Below are 17,976 nucleotides of genomic sequence, written 5' to 3'. Positions count from 1 at the left end.
TATCTTTGCCCTTAGTTAGGGGACCTTCCTTAGTCACACCTGCCCGCAGAGTCATCAGCAGTGAGGTGTGCAGGAAGGGGCTATAGGAAATCCTGTTTGCATCTGGCTGGGACACATTGTGTTTGCTCCGAGAGTGGGGTCCTTCTGGACCTGGCCCTTGGCCCTGTCCCAGCTCTGGCCTGAGGCCCCAGGCCTGGGGGCTCCCATGGGGCCTGGAGGAAGGCTTCGCCTGCTCACCATTTCCACCATCACTATCATCTTCATCACCACCATCCTCTGCTTCCTGCAACCCGAAGGGGCTGTTCCAGGTTCCAGCTGCAATGATTGTCAAACCAGATGAGGTCTCCCCACCGGGCCTCATGGCTCTGCTGCTTTCTTTTGCTTTTTCAGTTCTGTGTGTGACCATGTCGTCTCTTTTTATTTTATTTTATTTTATTTTATTTTTAAGATTTTATTTATTTATTTGACAGAGACACAGCGAGAGCAGGAACACAAGCAGGGGGAGTGGGAGAGGGAGAAGCAGGCCTCCCGCGGAGCAGGGAGCCCGAGGCGGGGCTCGATCCCAGGACCCCGGGACCATGACCTGAGCCGAAGGCAGATGCCCAACTGACTAAGCCACCCAGGCGCCCAAGGGCCTTCTCTTTTTAAAAAGTGTTCTGTTTTTGAGTTCAGCCTGCTCTTGGAAATTTTTACTTGGCTTAAAAATAACATGAGAGGGGCACCTGGCTGGCTCAGTCAGTGGAGCATGCGACTTTTGATCTTGGGGTCGTGAGTTTGAGTCCTATGTTGGGGGTAGAGATTACTTTAAAAAAAATACAGGGGCGCCTGGGTGGCTCAGTCGTTAAGCGTCTGCCTTCGGCTCAGGTCATGATCCCGGGGTCCTGGGATCGAGCCCTGTGTCAGGCTCCCCGCTCGGCAGGAAGCCTGCTTCTCCCTCTGCCTCTGCCCCTGCTTGTGTTCCCTCTCTCGCTGTCTCTCTGTCAAAATAAATAAATAAAATCTTTAAAAAATAGTAATAATAAAATAAAATACAAATAAAGTCTTAAAAAAAAACAAACATTCGAATGAAAAGTTCATTGTCTTAAAAAACAAAGACAAGAACAAAACCAGGTAATGTAGCAGCCATCCACAGATGCAGCCCTTGGGTTGGGGACGATAGACTCTGGGGAGCTACCTTGCAAGAGAGCAACCAGGATCAGGGCGCTGGGCCTTGCTGGATCCACATCTCTGTTTCAGTATTTAAAAAAAAAAAAAAAAAAAGCCATAAAAAGTATGCTTGGCTGAGGTTTCTTCTTTCAAAGGGAGAATAATTTCACCAAGTTTACTGAAGAGAAAGTGGTGCTTTGTTTTTACAACCAGATGGAATGTTGCCAGTGTCAGTCCTGAGTTCCTGTGTTCGGAGGAGCTGTCCTTCCAGCCCGGCCATTGGGTGGAGGCCTTGGGCTCTGCCTGCCCCGAGCCTCGGGGGCCCCAACATGGTGTGGTGTGTGGTCAGTTTCACAAAAAGCCCAATTCTCTCCATTCCCGTTGCTGAATGACCGGCCCGGGGGATGGGGGGGTGTAAGGTGCCAGCCCTGTGAAGATGACTTAACCAGGTGAGAGGCAGGTAGAAGACAGTACGTAAGCTGATAGCCGCGCCTTAGAGCCTGAGACCGTCCCTTCGGATTCGTTTTACACTGTGAATCAATGCAGGAATAAAACGTGCACGTTCACCAGCAAGAATGAGATCACCTTCTTTTCTAATACTTGGTTATGCGTCTTGGTCCCTTATCCGAGAATGACAGCCACTCGGCGTACTCAGGGCAGAGCAAATTATCTCTGGATTGTGGATAATACTATGTCATTATTCCATGAGGCATCTAGCTCAGTGCCACCTGAGTCTTAAGACACTTTTTAAAAAGTTTAATTATACAATGGATACGTCAATACCTGCTCATTGGAAAAGACTCAGATGATACATGAATACACAAAGCAGGACTCAGAAGTGTGCCTTCCTGCCCTTGCTCGCCCCAGCCTTATCCCAAAGTCCTGCTTTGGGGTTTCTCTTCCAGGCTAGTTTCTATGAACTTCCCAATGTCTAACAATACACATCCACACCCACACACATTCTAATAGGTTGCACATACCCATAGATACGCACATTAGAGTTTTAAAAATTATTCTGGAGTAAATAAAATAGGATCCTATTGTGTGCATTGTTTTGCAGATTCGATTTTTTTAAAAAACTTAAAATGTCTTAGAGGTCTGCCCATACCAGGTCTACCTTGTCTATGTGACAGTTGCACAGCACAGATGTATTGTAACCAATCCTCTACTGATGGATTTTTTTCCTCCAATTTTTAAAAATGTGGTAAAATACACATAGCATAAAATTTGTCATCTTAACCATTTTTTAAATAATTTTTTAAACACCAAAGGAAGTTTTACACCTTGTTTTTCCTTTTCCCTTTTTATTTAAAAAAGGATTTTATTTTTTTAAGTAATCTCTACACCCAACATGGGGCTTAAACCTACAACCCCAAGGTTAAGAGTTGCATGTTCTACCGACTGAGCCAGCCAGGCGCCCCTCATCTTAGTCATTTAAAACTGTACAGTCGAGGGGCGCCTGGGTGGCTCAGTTGGTTGGGCGACTGCCTTCGGCTCAGGTCATGAGCCTGGAGTCCGGGATGGAGTCCCGCATCGGGCTCCCTGCTCAGCAGGGAGTCTGCTTCTCCCTCTGACCCTCCCCCCTCTCCTGCTCTCTGTCTCTCATTCTCTCTCTCAAATAAATAAATAAAATCTTTAAAAAAAATAAAACTATACAGTTGAGTAGCATTAAGCACATTCATATTGTGCAAAATTCCATCTCCAGAACTTTTCTCATCTTGCCACACTGAAACTCTGTCCCCATTAAACATGAACTCCCCATTCCCTCTCTCTCCCAGCCCCTGGCAACCATCATTCTGAATGGTTGAATGAATTTTTTTTAAAGATTTTATTTATTTATTTGAGAGAGAGAATAAGAGATAGAGAGCAAGAGAGGGAAGAGGGTCAGAGGGAGAAGCAGACTCCCTGCTGAGCAGGGAGCCCGATGTGGGACTCGATCCCGGGACTCCAGGATCATGACCTGAACCGAAGGCAGTTGCTCAACGAACTGAGCCACCCGGGCGCCCTGTTTCTATGAATTTGACTATTCTTGGTACCTCACAGGAGTGGAATCATATAGTATTTGTCTTTTTGTGACTGCCTTATGTCATTTAGCTCAATGTCCTCAAGGTTCATCCATGTTGTAGCACATGTCAGAATTTCCTTCTTTTTTAAGGCTGAGTAAGATTCCATTGTGTGGACGGACTGTGTTTTGTTCATCCATGCATCTGTCGATGGACAGGCTGCTTCCACATTTTAGCTACTGTGAATAATGCTGCTGTGAACATGGGTGTACCTCTATCTCTTGGAGAGGTTGCTTTCAATTCTTTTGGGTACACACCCAGAAGTGGACTTGCTGGATCACATGGTAATTCCATTTCTAATTTTTTGAGAAGCCACTAAGTTGTTTTCCACAGTGGCTGCACCATTTTACATTTCCACCAACAGTGCCCAAGGGTTCCACTGTCTCTGCATCCTCCCCAACACGTATTCTTTTCTTCTTTTAGAAAAAATGATAGTAGCCATCGTAATGTGTGTGAGGTGATAGCTCACTGTGGTTTTGATTTACACTCCCCTAATGATTAGTGATGTTGAGCGCCTTTTCATGTGCTTCTTGGACATCTGTATGTCTGCTTTGGAGAAATGTCTGTTTAGGCTCTTGCCCATTTTTGAATCAGGTTCTTTAGTGTTTTTGTTGGTGATATTAAAGGATTTTTAAGGTTTTTTTTTTTTTACAGTTATTCAATATTTAAGAAAACATTTTAGGGGATATACATCTTTGTGCAGGTGTGAACTCTAAAAATTAGAGTTTTTTAGATCAAAAAGCAGGCACACTAATTTTGATAGATATGGCCAAGTTGTTCTCCAGTTTGCCTGCTTCCCCCTGTCCTCAACAATGCTTGTTATTATCCACCCTTTTTTTCTAAATTTTTAATTCCAATATATTAACATACAGTGTTACATTACTTCCAGGTGCAAATATAGTAAGTCAACAACTCTGTACATTACTCAGTGCTCATCATGACAAGTGTAATTTTTAATCCCCTTTACATATTTCCCCCCTCCCCCCACCAGCCTCCCCTCTGGTGACCATCAGTTTGTTCTCCATAGTTGAGTGTGTTTTTTGGTTTATCTCTTTTTTTCTTTATTGGTTTGTTTTCTTTTTTCTTTTTTTTTTTTAATTAAGTAGGCTCCATGCCCAACACAGGGCTTGAACTCACAGCCCCAAGATTGAGAGTCACATGGTCTATTGACTAAGCCAGCCAGGTGCCTCTGTTTGTTTTGTTTCTTAAATTCCTCATATCAGTGAAACCATATGGTATTTGTCTTTCTCTGATTGACTTACTTCACTTAGCATCATACCCTCTAGATCCATCCATGTTGTCGCAAATGGCAAGATTTCATTCTCTTTTAAGGCTGAGTAATATTCCATTGTGTATACATGCCACCTCTTCTTTATCCATTCATCTGTTGCTGGGCACGTAGGTTGCTTCCATATCCATCTTTTTATTTAAAAATATTCTTTGTGAAATAGCTTACATACAAAGAGTGGATGAAAATGCAGGTGTCATGGGGATACCTGGGTGGCTCAGTCAGTTGGGCTTGATTTTGGCTCAGGTCATGATCTCAGGGTCTTGGGATCAAGCCCTGCACTGGGCTCTGCTTTGGGCATGGAGCCTGCTTGGGATTCTCTCTCTCTCTCCCTCTCCCCCCACCAATCCCGCCACCGCGCGCACATGCTCTTTCTCTCTAAAAAAAATTAAAATTGAAAATTAAAAATAATAAAAAAGGAAAATGCAGATGTACAGTTTTAAATGAATGGTTGTTTACTTACCACCCAAATTAAGAAAAGGAACTTTACCAGTGTTTTACTGGATGATTCTTCCCAGTCATAACCCACCACCTAAGACCCAAAGGTAACCACTTTCATGAATTCACTGCATGAATTTCCCACAATTTGTTCATTGTACATTGATGAACATTTGGGTCACTTCCAGTGCTGTGCACATGTCTCCTGATATCCACGTGCAGGAGCTTTTCCAGGGCAGACACTTTGCTGTGGACTGCTCATGCTTTATTGTAGGACTGACAGGGGTTCTTAACTGCTTATGTTTCATGGACCCCTTTTGCACACTAGTGAAACCATTGGACACTTTCTTAGAATAACATTTAAAAATATATAAAATAGAATACATAGGATTACAAAGAAAACCAATTATATTGGAATATAGTTTTCAAAATATTAAGAAAACAAATTCATGATAAAATATATGTCCTCCTACCATTAAATGGTAATATTTAGTCATCAGTCTCATACCCACCTTGATTTTTTTTTTTTTCTAAGTAGGCTCCACACCTAGCAGGGAGCCCAGTGCAGGGCTTGAACTCACAACCCTGAGATCAAGACCTGAGCTGAGATTAAGAGTCAGACACTTAACCAACTGAGCCACTCAGGCGCCCCATATATACCCTAATTTTGAAGTTGTGATGAACATAAATGATATTTTGAGATATCAGCAACAAGTTTAATGTGATAGTGTGATTATCTATATTCTTTTGGTGGAAGTCATAGGCATGACTAATACTACTTTGGTTTGATTGCTAATAGAAGAAAATACCAAGGGCGCCTGGGTGGCTCAGTTGGTTAAGCGACTGCCTTCGGCTCAGGTCATGATCCTGGAGTCCCGGGATCGAGTCCCGCATCGGGCTCCCTGCTCAGCGGGGAGTCTGCTTCTCCCTCTGACCCTCCCCCTCTCACGTGCTCTCTCTCTCTCATTCTCTCTCTCAAATAAATAAATAAAATCTTTAAAAAAAAGAAGAAGAAAATACCAAGTTTCAGTTAGAAATTAGCAAAAATACATAGTTTTTCTTTTTTTTCCTCATTGAAGTTTACAGAGCCCCAAGTTCCATCTGTCTACCCCAGGTTAAGAATCCCCACACTAAGAAATGCTAACCCATCTCCCACATGGTTATGGTGCTTTATACTTTGAGCATGGCAAATGATTCCTGTCTCACTTCCTGACAGCACTAGCTATGGTCAAGCTTTCAAATTAGTGCCAATATGGTGGGTGTGAAACAATATCTCCTTGAGACTTTAATCTGCATTTTCCTGATTATTCATGAAGCATCTTTCCATGTGTTTTTTTCCTTCTCTGTAATGACTGTCTTTTGCTCATTTTTCTGTTGGGTTTTTGGTTTTTTTCTTTCTTATTTGTAGGAATTCTCTCTATGAGAAGAAATGGGGGAGAAATGGGTGAAGTGTGTTTTTGCTTTTGTTTAAATAAATAATAAAGAGGGCGCCTGGGTGGCTCAGTTCGTTAAGCAACTGCCTTCGGCTCAGGTCATGATCCTGGAGTCCCGGGATCGAGTCCCACATCGGGCTCCCTGCTCGGCGGGGATTCTGCTTCTCCCTCTGATCCTCTTCCCTCTCGTGCTCTCTAGCTCTCATTCTCTCTCTCTCAAATAAATAAATAAAATCTTTAAAATAAATAAATAAATAAATAATAAAGAAAAAACCAAACAAACAAAAAAAAACCCTATTATTTATATATGTTGCAAATATCTTCTTCCGGATTTTGGCTTGCCCTTTTTATTTATGGTATCCGTGATAAAATGGAAATTCTTAATTTTAATATAGTAGAATCTATCAATTTTTGTCTTTATAGTTTGTGCTAAATTCTTTTCTATTTCAAGATCATGAATGGGGTGGCTGGGTGATGGACACTGGGGAGGGTATGTGTTGTGGCGAGCGCTGCGTACTGTGTAAGACTGACGAATCACAGACCTGTACCCCTGAAACAAATAATACATTACATTATATGTTAATAATAATAAAAAAAAGATCATGAAGACTTCCACTTTTATTGTTTTCTAAATTATTTACAGGTTTGTATTTCACATGTCAGTCTTCAGTCTACCTGGAATTAATTTTGTGTATGTTGAGGTAGGGATCTGATTTCATTATTTTCCCACATGGTTAATTAGTTGTCCCAGCACCAATTGGTGAATCCATTTATTCCCCACTAATCTGCAGTTCCAGTTCTGTCTGAAAGCAAACTTCCATAAGTGCTTTGTTTCTGGGCTCTATCCTGTTTCAACAATCTATTGTTCGTTGCCGGCATCAATACCCCACAGCCAAATTTCTTTACCTGGTGGAGGCAGGTCTCTCATTTTCTTCAGGCGTACCCTGGCTATTGGCAGCCTCAGCTCTTCCAGAGAAATGTTAGAATCGGCTTTGCCAAATCTCACAAAAAATAACCTGTGGAATTCTTAATGGGATTGCATTGAATTTGTGGAGCAATTTCTGGAAAGTTGACATCTTTCTGTTACTGAGTCTTACCCAAGAATGTAATCTGCTTTCCATTCATTTAGGTCTTCTTTAACATCTAATGTCTTTTCAACAAAATTTTGTTAATTTCTCCAGCAAAGGCTTGCACATTTTTTGTTAGATTTATTATTAGTTCTTCCTTCCTTCCCACCTTTCAGTTCTTTTTTTATTTCTGATATTATAAAGAACTTTTAAAAATTGTTTTCTGATTGTTACTGGTATATAGAAATGCAGATATGTACTTTTATATATTGATCGTGTATCCAGCCTTTACAAATTCTCTTATTCTAATATAATGTAGCCATAAATTATTTTTAAAATTTTCATATATCTATTCATATCATCAGCAAAGAATGACAATCTATTTCTCTCTTTCCAATCCTTAAATGTTTTATTTATTTTTCTTGCCATTCTATCCTGGTTAGGATCTTCAGTGCAATGCTAAATTCAAGTGATCAAAATGGGCAACATATGTCGCATTGGATTTTAAAGGGAATTAAATGTAACATTTGTTGTAGAGTTGTTGTCATTTTTGGTATATACTTGTATTCCATCTTTATTGTTGTTGTTACAAAATACTATGATTTTAGCGGTTTAACAACACAAATATATTATTTTACAGTTCTGGAGGGTAGACATCTGACAGGGTATCACTGGGCAAAAATCAAGGTGTGGACAGCGTTGTGCTTCCTTCTGGAGACACTAGAGAAGTACCCACTTCCTTGACTTCTCCAGCTTCTAGAGGCACCCACATTCCTTGGTTGTGGCTCTGCCCTCCAACTTCAAAGTCAGGGATGTTGCATCAATGATCCTTCCATAGCCACATCTCCCTCTGACCGACAGCAGCCAGAAAAGGTGCTCCACATTAAAGGATTCATGTGGGGCGCCTGGGTGGCTCAGTTGGTTAAGCGACTGCCTTTGGCTCAGGTCATGATCCTGGAGTCCCGGGATCGAGTCCCGCATCGGGCTCCCTGCTCAGCGGGGAGTCTGCTTCTCCCTCTGACCCTCTTCCCTCTCGTGCTCTCTATCTCTCATTCTCTCTCTCTCGAATAAATAAATAAAATCTTAAAAAAAAAAAAGGGTTCATGTGGTCAGACTGGACCACCTGGATAATCCAAGATAATCTCCCATTTCAAGGTCCTGAACCCTAATCATGTCTTCAGAGTCCTTTTTGCCATGAACGGTAATATATAGGTTTTGGAGATAAGAATGGGACATCTTTAGGGGGGCGGGTTGCAGGGGGCATTATTCCAACCCATGTAGGCTGGCTGGGTCTGAGGACCCAGAGGGAGGCCCACAAAGACCAGCCAAGAGAGTCCCTGGCCTTGCACAGGATGGAAATCAAATGTGAGCCGAGACAAAGTGAGAGCAGAGTTTACTGAAGACAGAAAGGGTGTGTGGATAAGGACAGAGCATCCGGGAGATTGGGAAAGGAAAGGAGAGTGAGTGAGTCTTATCTTTGCTCGGGCTTTGGGGTTTTTATTGAGGATTGTAATCTGGTGATGTGTTTTCTCCACCACCCAGGAACTGGTTAAAACAAAGGTGTTTAGGTGTTCTCCATAAGTCACTTATGCCCTGGAGCCAGGGGTCTTGGTGAGCCAGTGGTCTAGAAAACGCTCATGACAACACCTCCCAGTCACTCCTTGGATATTACCTATTGTGCTGGAAGCCTGCAAAGAATTGTTAAGTCCTTGACCTCCAAAAAGAGGACATACATTAACTGTTCTATAAGGCCTGTGTAAGGTGGGGGCAGATCCTAGCAAGAACAGAAGCAGAAAGAGGAGCAAAAAAAGCATTTTCATGGGGTCCCTTTAGTTTCCCCATCTCACGACTACCATAATATTATTTATTAGGTTAGGGAAATGCACTTACATTCTTTGATTGCTAAGTTTTTGTCATAAGTAGATGTTGAAATTTATTAAATGACTGTCCTAAGTTTCTCAGTTAAGATCATATGGTTTTTCTTCTTTAATCCATTAATGTGATGAATTGTGTTAGTACATTTTCTAGTGAACTACTCTTACATGCCTGAGATAAACCAACTTGGTTTATAATGTTTTATCTTTTTTATATGTTACTAAATTCTGTTAGGCAAGTATTTAGGATTTTTGCATCTCATGAGGAAGGTTGAACTGGTATTTTCCTTTCTTGTATGATTTTTGTGTCAAGGTTATGCTAAAGTCATACCTTGAGTGGGAGGAGTCCTTCTTTTCTACAGAAACATTTGTGAATGATTAAAATTATATATGTACATAATTTTAATCATTCATAGATATATGCATGTTTATTTATTTGAATATTTAATGCAATTTGCCTCTGAAGCCATCTGGGTCTGGTGTTTTCTTTGTGGTAAGATTTTTGTTTTAATTGAGCTAAAATTCATAGAACATAAAATTATCCACTTTAAAGCATACAATTCAGTGGCATTTAGAAATTCATAGTGTTGTGCAACCGTCACCTCTACCCAATTCCAAAACATTTCAGTGTTCCCTAAGGAGACTGTCCGCATTAGCAGTCTCTCCTTCCCCTTCCCTGAGGCCCTGGTAATCTCTCCTCCACATTCTGTCTCTATGGATTTACCTATGCTGGATATTTGACATAAATGGGATTATGCTGTGTGTGACCTTTTGAGTCTGGCTTCTTTCACTTAGCAGAATGTTTCAAGGTTCGTCAACATTGCAGCATGTGTCAGAATTTCATTTTTAAGCTTGAATGATATCCTGTTGTATGGATCTACCATATTTTGTTCATCCATTCATCCATTGCTAGTCATTTGGGTTGTTTCCACCTTCTGGCAGTTGTGAATAGTGCTGCTGTGAATATTCATGTACAACCATTTGTTTTGAGTACCTATTTTCACTTCTTTTGTATGCACACCTAAGGGGAATTGCTGGGTCCTATGGTAATTCTCTGTTTAACTTTTTGGGACACCACCATTCAAATTCTTTTCAAGTAGCTTTGGCAGAACATGTACTAAAATTGGAACGATACAGAGAAGATGAGCAGGGCCCCTGCACAAGGATGACACACAAATTCCTGAAGCATTCCATATTAAAAAAAAAATTCTTTTTAGGTAACAGGATTATTCAGGTTCTTTATTTCTTCCTGAGATGGTTTCAGTAATTGTGTTTTTTCCAGGAAGGTACCTACTACTTTATCTAAGTTTTCAAATGTATTGGTGTAAATGTTGATATTAGCTTTAATAATACTTTTTTTTTTTTTTTTAAGAGGGATAGAGGGGTCGGGAGGGGCAGAGGAAAAGGAGAGAGAGTCTTAAGCAGGCTCCTTGCCCAGCATGGATGGAGCCCAATGCGGGGCTTGATCTCAGGACCCTGAGATCATGACCTGAGCCCAAGTCAAGAGTTGGAAGCTTAACTGACTGAGCCACCCAGGCACCCCGATAATACTCTCTATTTTATGTTTTCCTAGCTTTTCAGAAATTTCTACTCTTATTCTTTCCTTTCCAAACTTTTTAAATTCTGAATTGAGTGCTTGGTTCATTTATTTTGAGATTTTCTTCTTTTCCAACATACATATCAAAGATTAAACATTGTTTCTATATACTGATGTCAGTTTGTGTCAGCGTTCAGTTCTGATTACTTCCAAGTGTGTGCATTTTTTCCAGTTTATCTTTCTATATTTTGTCACTGATTTCTAACTTAATTGTAGTGTGGTCAGAGAGACTGGTCTGTATGGTACCAATCCTGTAAAATATGTGAAACCTAACAGTTGGTCAACTTTTGTAAATATTTCACGTGTGACTGAAAAGAATGGGTCTTCTCACATCCATCAGAATGGCTAAAATGAAGAGGGAGAATACTACCAACCACTGATGAGCTGTGGGTCAACTAGAACATTCACATACTGCTGGTGGGAATGTAAATTGCTACAACCATTTGGAAACCTTTTGGGCAATGTCTGCAAAGGCTAAACATAAGCTAAACATACCCAACAGAAATACATACACATGATCATCAGAAGACATCTACAAGAATGTTCATCCTGGGACACCCAACTGGCTCAGTTGGTAGAGCACATGGCTCTTGATTTCGGGGTCATGAGTTCAAGCCCCACATTGGGTGTAGAGATTACTAAAAGAAAAATAATAATAAAGGTTAAAAAAAATGTGCATCCTAGCACCATTTGTGCTACTTGCGAAGAGGCAACAATCTAAATGTCCATCAACAGAAGAATGGAGGGCACCTGTGTGGCTCAGTTGGTTAAGCGTCTGCCTTCAGCTCAGGTTGTGATCTCAGGGTCCTGGGATTGAGTCCCACATTGGGTTCCCTGCTCAGCAGGGAGTCTGCTTCTCCCTCTACCCATCCCCCCCCCCTGCTCGTGATCTCTCTCTCTCTCTCTCTCAGATAAATAAATAAAATCTTAAAAAAAACAAACCCAGAATAATGGATAAATGTGGTTTATTCATACAATGAAATAAGAATGAAAAAGATATTTCTACACACATAAATCTCACAAACATAATATTGAGCAAAAGAGACACAAAAGAGTACTACTGTATGATGTCATTTGTAATAAGTAAATATGGGCAAAATTAGTCATTTAAGCATTTGAAGTCAGGTTGGTGGTTTCCTGTAGCATGGACTGTGACTGTGGGTGGTGTAGTGGCAAGAAAAAGGGTTTGAGGGTGTCATAAAGTTCTATTTCCTGATCTAATCCAAGTCCTGGGTCTGTAGTGTGTCAACTTCATGAGAATTCATTAGGTCATATATTTTTGATTCACATACTCTTCTTTATATATGTTATTGTTCAATAAAAAAGTTCCGTTAATGGTCACCTGGTGGCTCAGTTGGTTAAGCACCTGACTTGATTTCACTTCAGGTCATGATCTTGGGGTCCTGGAATGGAGACTTAAGACAGGCTCCTCACTCAATGGGGAGTCTGCTTGAGGATTCTTTCTCCCTCTCCCCTCCTCCTACTCGTGCGCACGCGTGCGCGCTCTCTCTCTCTTCTCTCTCAAATAAATAAATCTTTAAAAAAATTTTCAGTTAAAAAAAAGAATGTGTATTCTTTAATTGCTGGGCACAATAGTTATATATTCATTAAATCAAGCTTGTTAGGGGTGTCTGGCTGGCTCAGTTGGTGGAGGCTGTGACCCTTGATCTCCAGGTTGTGGGTTCGAGTCCCACGTTGGGTGTAGAGATTACTTAAAAATAAAATCTTAAAAAAAAAAATTTCTTTAAATCAAGCTTGTTAATTGGTCTGGTCAAATCTCTATCCTTACTTATTTCTTACACAATTGATCTGTCAAGTGCTAAGAAAAGTTATACTAAACTTTCCCACCATAACAGTGGATGTGTCAGTCTCTTCTCATAGATCTGTAAATATTTGCTTTATATATTTTGAGGCTATATTATTGGGTGCTCACAAGTTTAGAATCATTATCTTTTCCTGGTGAATTGCAAATTTTTGTCATTATGTAGTCCTCTTTATTGTGGGTAAAAATTTTTGCTTTTTATCTATTTTGTCTGATGTTTGATAGCTGTTCCAGCTTTCTCTTGGCTACTGTTTTCCAATTTATCTTTATCTATAGTTTCAATTTTTTTAGTGTCCTTATGTTTTGGAAGCATGTCTTGTGAACAGCATGTAGAGGAATTTTTTTTAAAAAATCTGGTTCAACAATGTTTTCTTTTAACTATTATCTTTCTTCTGACGTTGATTATTGTAGTTGAGAAGTTAGTCATCTACTTGTTATTCCTTTGTAGGTGATTTGTTTCATCCCCTTGCTCTTGCTGCCTCCAAAACTTTTGCTTTTCTTTGGTATCTTCGAGTCTCACTGCAAATCTATGATTTGTGGATCTACTTTCCTTCTTCCTTCTCTCCCTCTCTCCCTTCCTTCTTTTAACCTGTTGGGATTTATTAGATTTTTAAATTTGAGCCTTGTCCAGAATTTGAACAAATCTGGCTAATTCTTATCCATTATATTTTCAAATATTACTTCTTTCTCATTCCCTTTGGCCTCTTCTTCCAGACAACATAACTTACCAACTTTTGTTCTTATATTTTGTCTCAAACTCTCTTTCATGTTTTCCTTCCTTTTGTGCTTTGGTACTGCATTCTCTGTAATATTTTTCAAATCCATCAGGTAGTTCATTAATTCTTCATCTGTGTCCAGTCTGGTGGCTGGAGCATCCACTGAACTATTCGTTGTAATTATTACATATAAAGTTTATTTTTAAATGATTTATTTTATTCTTTTTCAAATCTATTTGTTCTATGTACCTATTTATTTGTTTAAACATACCAAACACATGTATTTTATGTTCTGTATCTGATAAAATCAGAAGTCTTTGTAATTGTGTCTGCTGTCTGTGGTTTCTGCTGTTCTTCTTTATGGTGCTTTGTTTCCTTGTGTATCTTGTGATTTTTGCTTAGGAAGTGTTCATTTCCCTGTATTTCATTTTTTATTCAGTAGGAATTCTTTGAGGTTTAGACTGAGGTTGAGTTCTTCCAGAGAGGGTTTGCATATGCTTCTGAAAGTCACCTGAGGGCCCTATTATCCCAAGATGATGGGTGGTGTGTGTGTGTGTGTGTGTGTGTGTGTGTGTGTGTGTGTGTGTGTGTGGTGTGTTGCATGTGCGTACACTTGGTATCAGTTTTGGAGTTCAGTGCAGAAAATAGAAATGACTCAGTGTATTTTATGCAGAAAGGAGTTTAAAACAGGAAATTAAGTGCTTATAAAATCCCTGTAAAATGGAGGAGTCAGAATCAGGAGGCCTCCCTGGAACTGTTGAGTTGAAGACCATATCACCATAGTTTTAATTCAGACATAAGGAAACTAAGATTAGGAAGCCACTAGGGCTACTGAAGCTGTTACCATAACAACCATATCTACCCACAAAGCTGCTGATAAAACCCTGAAATGCTGAGTCTGGCCACTGCCACAACTATCTTTCACACTTGTCTCCATGACCTTAATTATGAGCTTAAAGACAGCCTCTGCATCAACTTCATCTGCCAAATCTCACACAGGTCTATGTAATTGGCCAAACCTAATTCACATCTACAACTTAGCTGCAAAAGAGCATCAGAAATGAAGTTTTTACTTTCTAGCCTCTCTGATGCAGGAGTTGGTAATGTGTACTGAGTCCTATTGATCATATTTAGCATAGAACCACCAGATAGCTTCTCACTGCTCTGTAACAGCTCAGTTCTTCTTAGCCTTGGGTCAATATTTGCCTAGTGTACCTTTTCCATCCCCTTATTTTGAACCTTTGGGAGACACTGTTCATTGGCTACTGAGCACTAATTTTGAATTCTCTTCTCTCTTGTATACTTTTACTATATAGGGTGGGAGTGACTATCTTCTCTCGCCAGGTGACAACTGTTTTGATTAATGAAACACAAGCAGAAGTCTGTTGAGAATTCTGGGAAGGTTTTTGTTTTTCCTGAAAAAGGAAACAATGTGACTAGTATTGCTTCTTTTGTTTTCCTGCCTTCACTGTGAATATAATGGCTGGAGCCTTGGCAGCCTTTCTGTGACCATGAAGGAAAGATCAAGAGAAATGATGAGACACTATCTCTACACTACTGAACAAAGACCAGCAGCCACATACTCCCAGACTTCTACAAGAAAAATAAACCCACTTTGTCAGCTATTGTTAGGTGGTGTTTCTGTTATTTGTACTCAAAAGTAGTTCTAACCAACACATAACTTTCTTTTTATGTGTGTCTTCTGTAAATAACATATAGATTTTGTTGTTGTTGTTAACTAAATCTGAAAATCTCTGTATTTTAAAATAGGGATTTAATTCATTCTTTTTTTGTGATTGCTGATATGTTTTGACTTATTCCTGAAAATTTATTTCGCTTACTTTTTTACCATGACTCTTTCTAAAAGATTTTATATTTAGGTAATCTCTACACCCAATGTGGGGTTTGAACTCACAACATTGAGATCAAGAGTTGCATGCTCTACTGACTGAGCCAGCCAGGTGCCCCTACTATGATTTTTTTAATGTTAAATTTCCCCCTTTTTCTTTCCATTTGTTGGATTCATCATTTTTTTAAAGTTTTCATTTTCTCTTCAAAAGATTTAGAAGTTGTACATCTAATTTCTAATATCCCAACAGAGACAAATTTCTGATCGTTTTTTCTTTTTGTGTGCTGTAGGTTGAATACTTTCTACTCATCTGTCTTTATGTTCATGTTCTGATTTTTTTCTTTTATCCAATCTGCTATCAATCCTCTAAAACAAAACAAAACAAAATTTTTGATATAGCATTTTCAGGTCTAAGATTTCTATATGGTTCTTTGTTATATTTTCTATATTACTTCTTAAAATTCCCTATATCTTCACCCATTTTATCCACTTCTCCTGTGAAATCTTTATATTTATGATAATTATTTTGGCATCTTTGTTAATTCAGCATCAGGTTATCTGTGGGTCTGCTTCTATTGACTGATTCTTCCTCTTGATTATGAGATGCATCCTCCTGCTTCTTTTCATGTCTTATAAATTTTTATCATATACTGAACATCACAGATGGTATAGTACAGAACAATGGTTTCTGTCACCTTCCTCTGAAAAGTGATAAATTTTGTTTTAGAAGGCAAATAAATTACCAGCTGATAACCTTGATTCTGTGGTGGTTTGGTTATAGGCTTTGTTAGGTTGTTTATTTCAGTTTTGCCCTCAGTCTGGGATGTGGCCCTCACTTCTAAAATATGGCCTTTCTGGGTTTTAGAAGAAAGCCAATGGGTTTACCAAGCACCTTGAACTTGGCTGTACTTGATATCCAAACTCTGTCTCCACAGTTGGACAGCTGCTGAAATTCCTACTCAGTTCCTTTGGCCTTTTGGTTGCTGCTTTCCACCGGATCCCTTGGAGACGTGACCTGCACATGCAGTCCAGGATTCAGCCAAGACTTTGGGGGATGTTTGTACACAGATCTGGGGGCTTCCTCCTTTCCAGGATCTGCCCTCCCTCAATTCCCGTCTACTCTGCCAGGGAACCCTGAACTCTAACTTCTGTCTTTTCAGCCCAGTAAAACTGCCACTTTCAGTTTGAATTCTATTTCTTGTATGCTGAGAGAATTAAGGAACTGTCTTAGGGGAAAGATCATTACACATGGATCTGCACTAGTTTGTTTCCTTATTTTCCAGGGCACTGGTTGCTCTTCACCTCCTTCATATAGTCGTTTTAAAAAATATTTTATCCTGACTTTATAATTGTCATAGGCAGCATGGTTAATCTTTTTTTTTTTTTAAAGATTTTATTTATTTGACAGAGAGAGACAGTGAGAGAGGGAACACAAGCAGGGGGAGTGGGAGAGGGAGAAGCAGGCTTCCTGCCGAGCAGAGAGCCCGATGCGGGGCTCGATCCCAGGACCCTGGGATCATGACCTGAGCCAAAGGCAGACACTTAACGACTGAGCCACCCAGGCGCCCCGGCAGCATGGTTAATCTGACGCAAGTTTTTATGCTACTACCTGAAGTGAAACTTAGCCTCTAAATTTCTTATGTACATTTAATAGTATTCAATAATATCCAGAATTAATCAATTGTATCCTCTCCTCCCAAAGACCAGAATCTTTGTCTGTTTTCAGTTTCCTCCTCATTCTCTTCCTCCTGGGATTAACCTGGGATCTTAGTTCTCCATTATTATTAATTCTTTAGTTATGCATAAAAAATTATTTAAACTTTTCTGTAAGTTATAATGGCTTTTCTGCTCACCATTGCCCATTAGATACATCTTCCTCCTCTTTAGGTTCTTTTTGTTTTGCTGTGTTGCAATCCTTGAGAAATTCTTTCAGAAAGCCAATCTGAGAATGACAGACTTTCTGAGGTTTGTATGTCCAAAATATTTCATTCTGACCTTTCACTTGAATGCTAATTTGGCCGAGTACAAGACTGTGGGTTCAGAATCACTGTTTCTTAGAACCTTGGTAATATGGCTCCATTTTCTTCCAGCATCCTGTGTTGCTGGGGCTTATAGAATTCTTGCTCCTTTGTGGGTAACTTCCTGCTTGTTTTTCCCTTTGAAAGATAGTCCCGCCCCCCCCCCCCCCCCCGCCACCGCCCATCCTTGGTATTCTGCAGTTTTGGGAAATGTGTCTGCGTGTGTTTCTTATTTTCTTTCAAAAAATTTTATTTATTTGATGCAGGGGGAGGGGCAGAGGGAGAAGCAGACTCCCCACTGAGCAGGGAACCTGAATGGGGCTCAATCCCAAGGTCATAACCTGAGCCAAAAGCAGCTGTTTAACTTACTGAGGCATTCAGATGCCCCTGAGTATGTCTTATTTTCAAGTAAATTACTTGGTATGAGAGGGTCCTTTCTGTATGAAATGTCTTCAGATCTGGAAAATTTTTTCCTATTATTATTTTTAAAATTTTTAATTGGTGTATGGTTGACATATAACATTATATCAGTTTCAGGTGTACAACATAGTGATCTGACAATTATATACATTACAATATACATGTTTTAAGTATTTCTTTTATGCTACTTTCTATTCTTGTCTTCTCAGATACTAAATGCCTCTTAACTTTTCCTCCTATTTTCT

General features: G+C 39.8%; 1 non-coding gene across 1 annotated transcript; it reads left to right on the top strand.

Annotated features, from left to right (window-relative positions):
* Nucleotides 1-10,405: 10,405 nt before the first annotated feature.
* Nucleotides 10,406-10,509, top strand: LOC114213417 (U6 spliceosomal RNA). Its single transcript, XR_003610205.1, has one exon. It is a non-coding gene; the product is annotated as a U6 spliceosomal RNA (small nuclear RNA).
* Nucleotides 10,510-17,976: the final 7,467 nt, after the last annotated feature.

This window comes from Eumetopias jubatus, unplaced genomic scaffold, assembly GCF_037043125.1.
Source record: "Eumetopias jubatus isolate StellerSeaLion01/CBP00866 unplaced genomic scaffold, mEumJub1_p1.0 scaffold_4, whole genome shotgun sequence".
In the NCBI taxonomy this organism is placed as follows: domain Eukaryota; kingdom Metazoa; phylum Chordata; class Mammalia; order Carnivora; family Otariidae; genus Eumetopias; species Eumetopias jubatus.
The sequence above is the reverse complement of the archived record's forward strand: the minus strand, read 5'-3'. Positions and strand labels throughout refer to the sequence as shown.